We start from the raw sequence: 6,621 nt of genomic DNA, 5'->3' as shown, positions 1-6,621 counted from the left end.
CGGGCGCGGGCGGCCCCCGCCTTCCTGCGCGCGGGCGCGGCGGCGGCGGAGGCAGCGGCGGCGGCGCCAGGTGAGGGCAGGGCGGGGCGGGCCCTTGGCCGGGCCTTTCCGCGGGGGCGCGGGGCGGAAGCTGCGCCCCGGCGGTGTCAGGGCCGGCGCCGGGAACGGGCCGGGCCCGCGGCGCGGCGGGGCCTGGCGGGGCGCAGAGCGGGGCCTGGGCCCGCCGCCGGCGGAGCGCTCCGGGCCGCCCAGGCCGCGGGGTGCCGGGCCCCGCGGGGCTGGCTCGGCGGGAGCCTGTCAGCGTGCAGCGGGGGGGGGCCGCGGCCTGGGCCCGGCGCCGGCTGAGCCCGCCCGCCCGCGGCCTGCCCCCGCCCCGCCGGGCCGGGCCGCCCGCCGAACCGGCCCCGTTGCTCCGCGCCGCTCAAATCTCAGCCTTCCGGGGCTGAGCCGGGGGTCGCTGGGCTCTGCCCCGCCGCGCCCGGGCCGGCCGGGTGCTGTCAGGCCCGACTCGGGACGGGGCTTCGGGCTGCCCGACCTCCTGCGGGCGCGGGCCGCGCCGGGGGGTGTCGGCGGGGCTGCGCGGGCGCTGCTGTGAGCCCAGGCTTTTGTCTGAGAGCCTCGCTGGCCCTGTGGCTTCGGACTCCCGCGGTCTGGGTTCTGAGCTTCGCTGTGTTTCACCCGCTTTTCGGGCGGCTCGGAGAACTCGGGGGTGCTGGTTGCTCCCGGCCGCGTTGGGGAGCGGGCGGCGGGGAGCTGCTCTGTCGCTCGCCTCGGCGCGGTTCTGAAAGCTGGCTGCGAGTCCTGGCTTTGTGAGCTCGGTCATTTTATAACCCCGCTGCTTCCAACGCGCACCTTTGAGGTCATTCCCCCGACTGAAAACTAAAGTAAAACCTTTCTCGTGTGGTAAACAGTGAATTTTAGCAGAGGAAGGGCAGTGCCTCTTGTTGGTATTCATCTTTCTTATCCGTTGTGGTCTTTCTGGCTGGTCCTTTAGCTAAAGCCACTTTCAGTATTTCCCATATGACAAAACAACCACAGAGAACAAATCCGGCGTTTTCAAAAAAGGTCAGCAAGCGCAATAACCACAGCTCTTGGCTTTAGCAGCTCTGTCCCAATTGTAGCAAGCGTTCCCAGCTTTCCTGTGCGTCTCATGGAGACAGAAACGAAGGTCTCAAGGCCTGTATCCGGAATGGCCGGGGCTGCGAGCTACCGAGCCACCAAGCTGAACGCGCTGCCTGCAGCGAGACGTCGGGGTGTTCGCTGGAAATTCGTCTGCTCTTCAAACGCTCCCTGAGCTGCGGGGCTTCCGCTGGAAGTTTGCTGGCTTTACCAGGAGATTTTTCACAGGGATGCTGTATCCTGACTCTCCTGTGAGAGAAAATAAAATGAAAATGAGGGGAGGCTGCACGTAGACCTGCACTTCTGCTGAGAAATTACGCTTCTTAAACCTCTTAAGCCTCCAGAAGGGTATTCTGTTAGGCTGCGGGGTTCGGCTGGGAGCACTCACTGCAGCGCTCTCCAGGAGGCCTGTCCTTCTGTAGGACTTGCCGGAGGAGTTGTTTCCAACAGGCTTCCAACAGATGCAGCGACTTTACACTATTCTAGTGACAAAATAGCTGCTTCCTTAAACTAAAAAACATCTCCGTGTGTGGACACCTGAGAAATCCAGCCCCCCCATCCCGTGCATCTCCAAACTAAGTGTGGGTCTTTTAATTTTTCAGTGGCTTAAATACCTGAAAATCTGGGGGTGTAGGGGTAGATTCTGCTGAACAATCGTAATGCCGCTCTTTGTTCTGTTAAAGTATGATGCTGTCAAGGGTTGCGTGCCTTTGTAGTAGACGTTAAATATTTCAAACTGATAACCACTGAACAGATTTACAGCAGATTGTTTATTTTCTAATACCCTATTGATTGCCTTTGGATGGAAGCTGGAGTTACAGCTGAGTTACACAGACATACTAAATGTAACAGATTTGCAGTGGCAAAGGGTTTGCTGCTGAAGATACTGAAGAGTTAATGTGGCAGTAACAGTTCGATTGTGTTGGAAATGGTGACATTTTATAGGTCGGTAGCGTACCTCCGAAGGGCAGAAGGCGTGATGACGGCGTCTGTTTCAAAATCGTGTGGTCTCTGTTGAGAAACACGGACGCTGCGGCGCAGAGAGAATGCGTGTGAGCGGAACGCCGTTGGTGTGTAGCCGCCGAACAGCAAGGCAGACGCTGTGCTTTGCAAAGGCTGTGCTCAGGCAGAAATAAACTGGTTGCTTAACACTGGGCTAGAGCAGGAGTGATGGGAGAGAACGTGTAGCATTGCGAAGAGTTGAGGGGCAGAAGCAGGAGGAGAAATAACCCTCGATGGCCCAGACCTCTGACAGGAGTGAGGCCTCGCCAGCCCCCTGGTGAGATGGCTCCCATCTGTTAGCCAGGTGAGCAGCTCACCTGGGCTTCAGGGAAGCCAAGGATGTTTTGTGTTTTGTCCTGACGCTCTTGCGTGCTCTGCTGTCCTCTCCAGAGCGGATCAGTGGTGTTTTTCAGCAGGAACTACCTGCTGCGGGGAGCTGAGCGTTTCAGCTGCGTAGTCAGCATGTTCCGTAGTCCATACGCATTGATAGTTGAAGGTTTGGCTCAAGGTGGTGTATGAAACTCAGGTGGTCCAGGGTGCTGACTGATGAGAAGGGAGGAGAAAAGTCTTCTCAGTGATGCTGCTGGAGCTGAGAATTCATCTAAGCTTTGCCTTACATGGAAGGATAGTCGTGGAAGTTTTCTAGCGGTCCAGGAGCCTGGGATTTTTCTCAGTCCCTTGGGCACTGGGGGTCAGTTTTCATCCAGTGTGTCCTCTGTTGTCAGTTGGTGCTGTTCACAGCATCCCACCTGCGCTCTCAATAGCACACCAACAATTGCTGTTGTCGTCATTAAAAAGGGAAACAAGAAGTGAACTCTGTCCTGTGTATACTGCGGCCTTGAGGTTGTGTCACAGAAAGTAACCTTGCTTTATAGAAAGGCGAGCAGTGCACGTCCCAGTGCAGCTGTTGGGGAGCTGGGGTGAAGGAGGGAGGCGCGGTGGTCTCCACCGCTCCTGAGAGCCATCGTCTTTTTGGAACTGAGAGGACTGTTGCCCGCTTCTCCAGCTTGAATGAGAGCAGTCTTGAAGCATAGTCCCGTGCAGGGGTTTGGACTGGATTTGTACGGAGATTGAAAAATACAGGAGATGAATGATGCCGTGTCTGAATGCATTTGTCTTCATGTGAACTGGTAACTTGGGACTGGAAGTTGCTGCTACCAAGTTGCATTTCTGAGAGCCTGAGTGTTAGGTTTGATGTATGAAAGGGGAAGCTCTTGTTATTCCCACCAAAAGATGCATGCTATAAAGTTCTCCAGGTCCTATGCATTCATTTTAATTTTATAATTTTTACTCTTTCAAAACTGGGAGTACCTACTGAGACTGCACAGCTGGTATGAGAGCACGTTGCTGGGTAGCGCTTCAGAGACCGAACTGGATGTAAGGCTCTGTGCTCTGTGTACATGTGTGCAGGCACGCTCTCGCAAGCCGCCCTCCTTCCTGGATGGTAAGAGGAAAATGTGAGGAGTTATTTCTGCCTTGCTTCCTGACGAATTGCAAGTTTTCACGTCTAATAACGTCGTTTTTCCTGGCAGTGAGTGGGGAGCATGTGAGAGCTGAGATGCACGGCTCGTGTTGGCAATTCTCATGGGTCTCTTGCCCAGAGAAGCTGAGGAGTTAGCAGCTGCAGTCTCAGGACTGTGGCTGTAGGAGCTGAACCTCCCAAGGCAGAAGCATTGCCAGGTTTTTTTAGTGAGGCTCAGTCAAGAATAATACTGGACAAGAAATAGTGCCTTGTCTTCTGGGTGCAGCATGGGGCAGTGTTCCTGCTTCGGGTTTTTTGGGCTGCTCTGCCCGTCCCTGCTGGAATGCTGTGCTGTCTAGTTCTTTTGCACCCTGGTTTTACCAGAAGGTGCAAGGTTGAGCCGTGATTACCTGGTTCTTAATAGCAGTAGTGACAATAAATAACACTATTGAAATCTGATTTTTCCACAAGCCCAGAGCAGCATAAAATATGCTGGAAGCTTTTATACAGTCAGGAAACTCTCAGAACAATCTTGGTTTTGACAGAAGCTGTACCTGCCTCTGTTGTATGAAGGCATTTTTTGGTCAGGTAAAACAGTCTCCTTGTTATTGTTTTAACTTAAATCTTCTCCTCCTATTTTATAACATTTCAGAATTTAAAAACTTGAATGAAGTTCCCTAGGCTTTCATTACATGTAAGAATGAAGAATATTCTTCAGTAAACACGAGGTGCCCTTTTCGGTCAAACCTGAGCTCGGGATCAGTAGTCACCAGAATACCTGGGCTGGTTGTATCAGCATTTGTGAAGCTTAGTGAGAATTTGGTGATAAAGGAGTGGCTGTGGGGTGTGTGAGCCCGGAAAGGTTTGGTAGCAGTTAAATTCAACTTTAAATGGAAAGCTTGTCCGCAAGAGAAACAATGAATAGATTGCTGCTTGAAAAGGAGCTGTCTCATAGCCTTGGGAAGGCCAGACAGAATACAGTGTCTTGTCAAGATGTGTCTGACTTCAAATAGCGTCTCATTTTACTGGTTTGCTGGTTGCGCTGGTGGATCTTTGCCGGAAGTTACCTACTGCAAAGCTCTGTTGTAGTATTCATCAGTTACAAGCTATGGTGTATTTCTTCCAAATGAAAATATTCTTAACATGTGAAATTAATAATTCAGCTAATGGGAATTGATTGATCAAATATTACAGCTTCTGAGAAAATTGCTGATTCCGAGTTAACTTGAGACTTGGGGAGAAGACTGGCAGCCCTCTTGCCTTGGTACCTCAGCTGCCGAAAGTGGGAGTTTCTGCATGGCTAACTTAGCTGTGGGTAAAACTCACTCTGGAGTTATCAGCTGGCTTTTTAAAGCAAACCTGATGATCTCGTCAGTCAAATTCTGTTGAAATAAAAATTAATGGCTCAGCTGAGATGTGGGAGCACCGCGGAGCAGAATGGACAGCGGCGAGGAGTTCTGTATCGGAAGGAGTGAATGGAGCCTGCCTTCCTGTAGACTCGAGTGGTTTGTTTGCCTGATGTTTGGGACAGCATAAGCTCTAAACAAAACTCCTTCTGTAGGTGGAACGCGCCGCAGGGCTGTTTTGATGCATTCCTTGGTGTCCGCGAGGTACATGTTCAGTCTCTGGGCATTGCCAAGGTCTCTGTCAGATAACGTACTGTAATGAAGGTTGACGTTAATGAGCTAATGTTGATTAGTTGGTTTCCTTAACCAAATATGGTATCATCTGATGTGTACAATGGGAATGGAGGCAGCAGCAGTGAATTGCTCCTCTTCCCATAGCTCGGGCTGACCCTCCTCGGTTTCTTACTGGAGCTTGCTAGGGCAGCCCGTCTTTCCCAGTCCTTTCTCTGCTGGAGCAGCTGGGTGTCCGCAGCCCACCTCGTACCCTCCACCCGTGATGAGGGAGGGTTGCCCTTCCCCTCAGAAGGCAGAACTGGAGGCACAAAAAGCCCTTCTGTTCCCTGCACCAGGGAGTTCAGATGATTTTCCCTGATTTTCCCTCCAGTTCACCACCCTCTAGCCAAACGTCGACCCTTAGCCCTGGCTCGCTGAAGCACGGACAGAGTGAGTGGGGGCTGCCCTGTGGCGGTTCTGAGGCTGCCTGGAAGCCAGCGTTGGCTGGGCGAGTGAGGACTGTCCTCTCGCGTGGACTCTCAGCACGGCTCGGGAGGCAACCGGCCAGTTTGTTACGTGACTCAATTCTAGGCCGTCTGAAGTAGTCAGTGGAACATCCCTGTATAAAAAGGGTGAATAAAACAGAACTAAGGCAGTTTCTGCTGTAGAACCTGGGAAGTTTTTTTCGTGTTGGCTTATGTTTAAATTTCAGGCTTTGGTTTTGCTTGTCAGCTTGGTGTCTGGTCGTGGGATTCAGGCAGGTTTGCATATAGCTGGGAGCAGCAAAGTTACTGCTTATGTTTTAGCCACTCAGGTCTTCTACTTGGTACCCTGCTACTGCTTGAATTACAACACTGATTTAGAAATACAAGAAGATACCAGAGGTTGAAAAGTGTTAGATGACTATGAGAAGTGCTGCAAAGCATATATGATCTGATTTAATGTGAGTACTCTCTCCTTCCCTTCAAGTTGCTGGACTGGCAGCAGTGCAAGGGCTATGGCACAATACTAAGGCTTTCAAAGCGATTTTACTAGCAAATTTCTGCTGTGTCTTTCAGAGTCTTCTTCCCTCTTCTGCTTCCCCAGTTTGTTTTTGGCTGGTGCCCTTCCCCACTGATGAGCAGGCAGGCATGTAAGCAGAAAATTTGCTTGAACAACAGCACTGGGATGTTAGTAGAAACCATCTTGGTTTGAGGGGAGGTGTGTTGTTTTCACTGAACACATTGGCTTTACTGCTGCGTTTTCAGTACCCTGAGAAGCTGGAGTGCAGCTTGGTGAGACCATGAACAGGAGTGGGTTCTGGGGACGGATTCACCTCGCTTTCATGGCCACCTGCAATAAAAACGTCCCCCTGAGGTGGTTGGGTGGGCTTGTAATGCGTTTCTGGAACGAGCTTACCCTCAGCCAGTTTGGGTGCCT

At 52.2% G+C, this 6,621-nt stretch overlaps 1 protein-coding gene across 8 annotated transcripts in view; it reads left to right on the top strand.

Moving 5' to 3' along the window:
- The window catches only part of NCOA6 (nuclear receptor coactivator 6), a 47,696-nt gene continuing 41,075 nt past the window's right edge, over nucleotides 1–6,621 (top strand). For 5 of the 8 annotated variants that reach the window (XR_012765819.1, XM_075438968.1, XM_075438966.1 and 2 more), the window contains exons 1-2: nucleotides 606–6,145; nucleotides 6,261–6,334. The gene's annotated coding sequence lies outside the window, so the exon portion shown is untranslated. Of the gene's footprint in view, nucleotides 71–604; nucleotides 6,146–6,260; nucleotides 6,335–6,621 lie in introns of those variants that run through there. The other 3 variants (XR_012765820.1, XM_075438970.1, XM_075438967.1) reach the window with 3 other exon arrangements.

This window comes from Opisthocomus hoazin, chromosome 18, assembly GCF_030867145.1.
Source record: "Opisthocomus hoazin isolate bOpiHoa1 chromosome 18, bOpiHoa1.hap1, whole genome shotgun sequence".
Taxonomy (NCBI): Eukaryota; Metazoa; Chordata; class Aves; order Opisthocomiformes; family Opisthocomidae; genus Opisthocomus; species Opisthocomus hoazin.
This window is presented reverse-complemented; position numbering and strand designations above follow the sequence as displayed.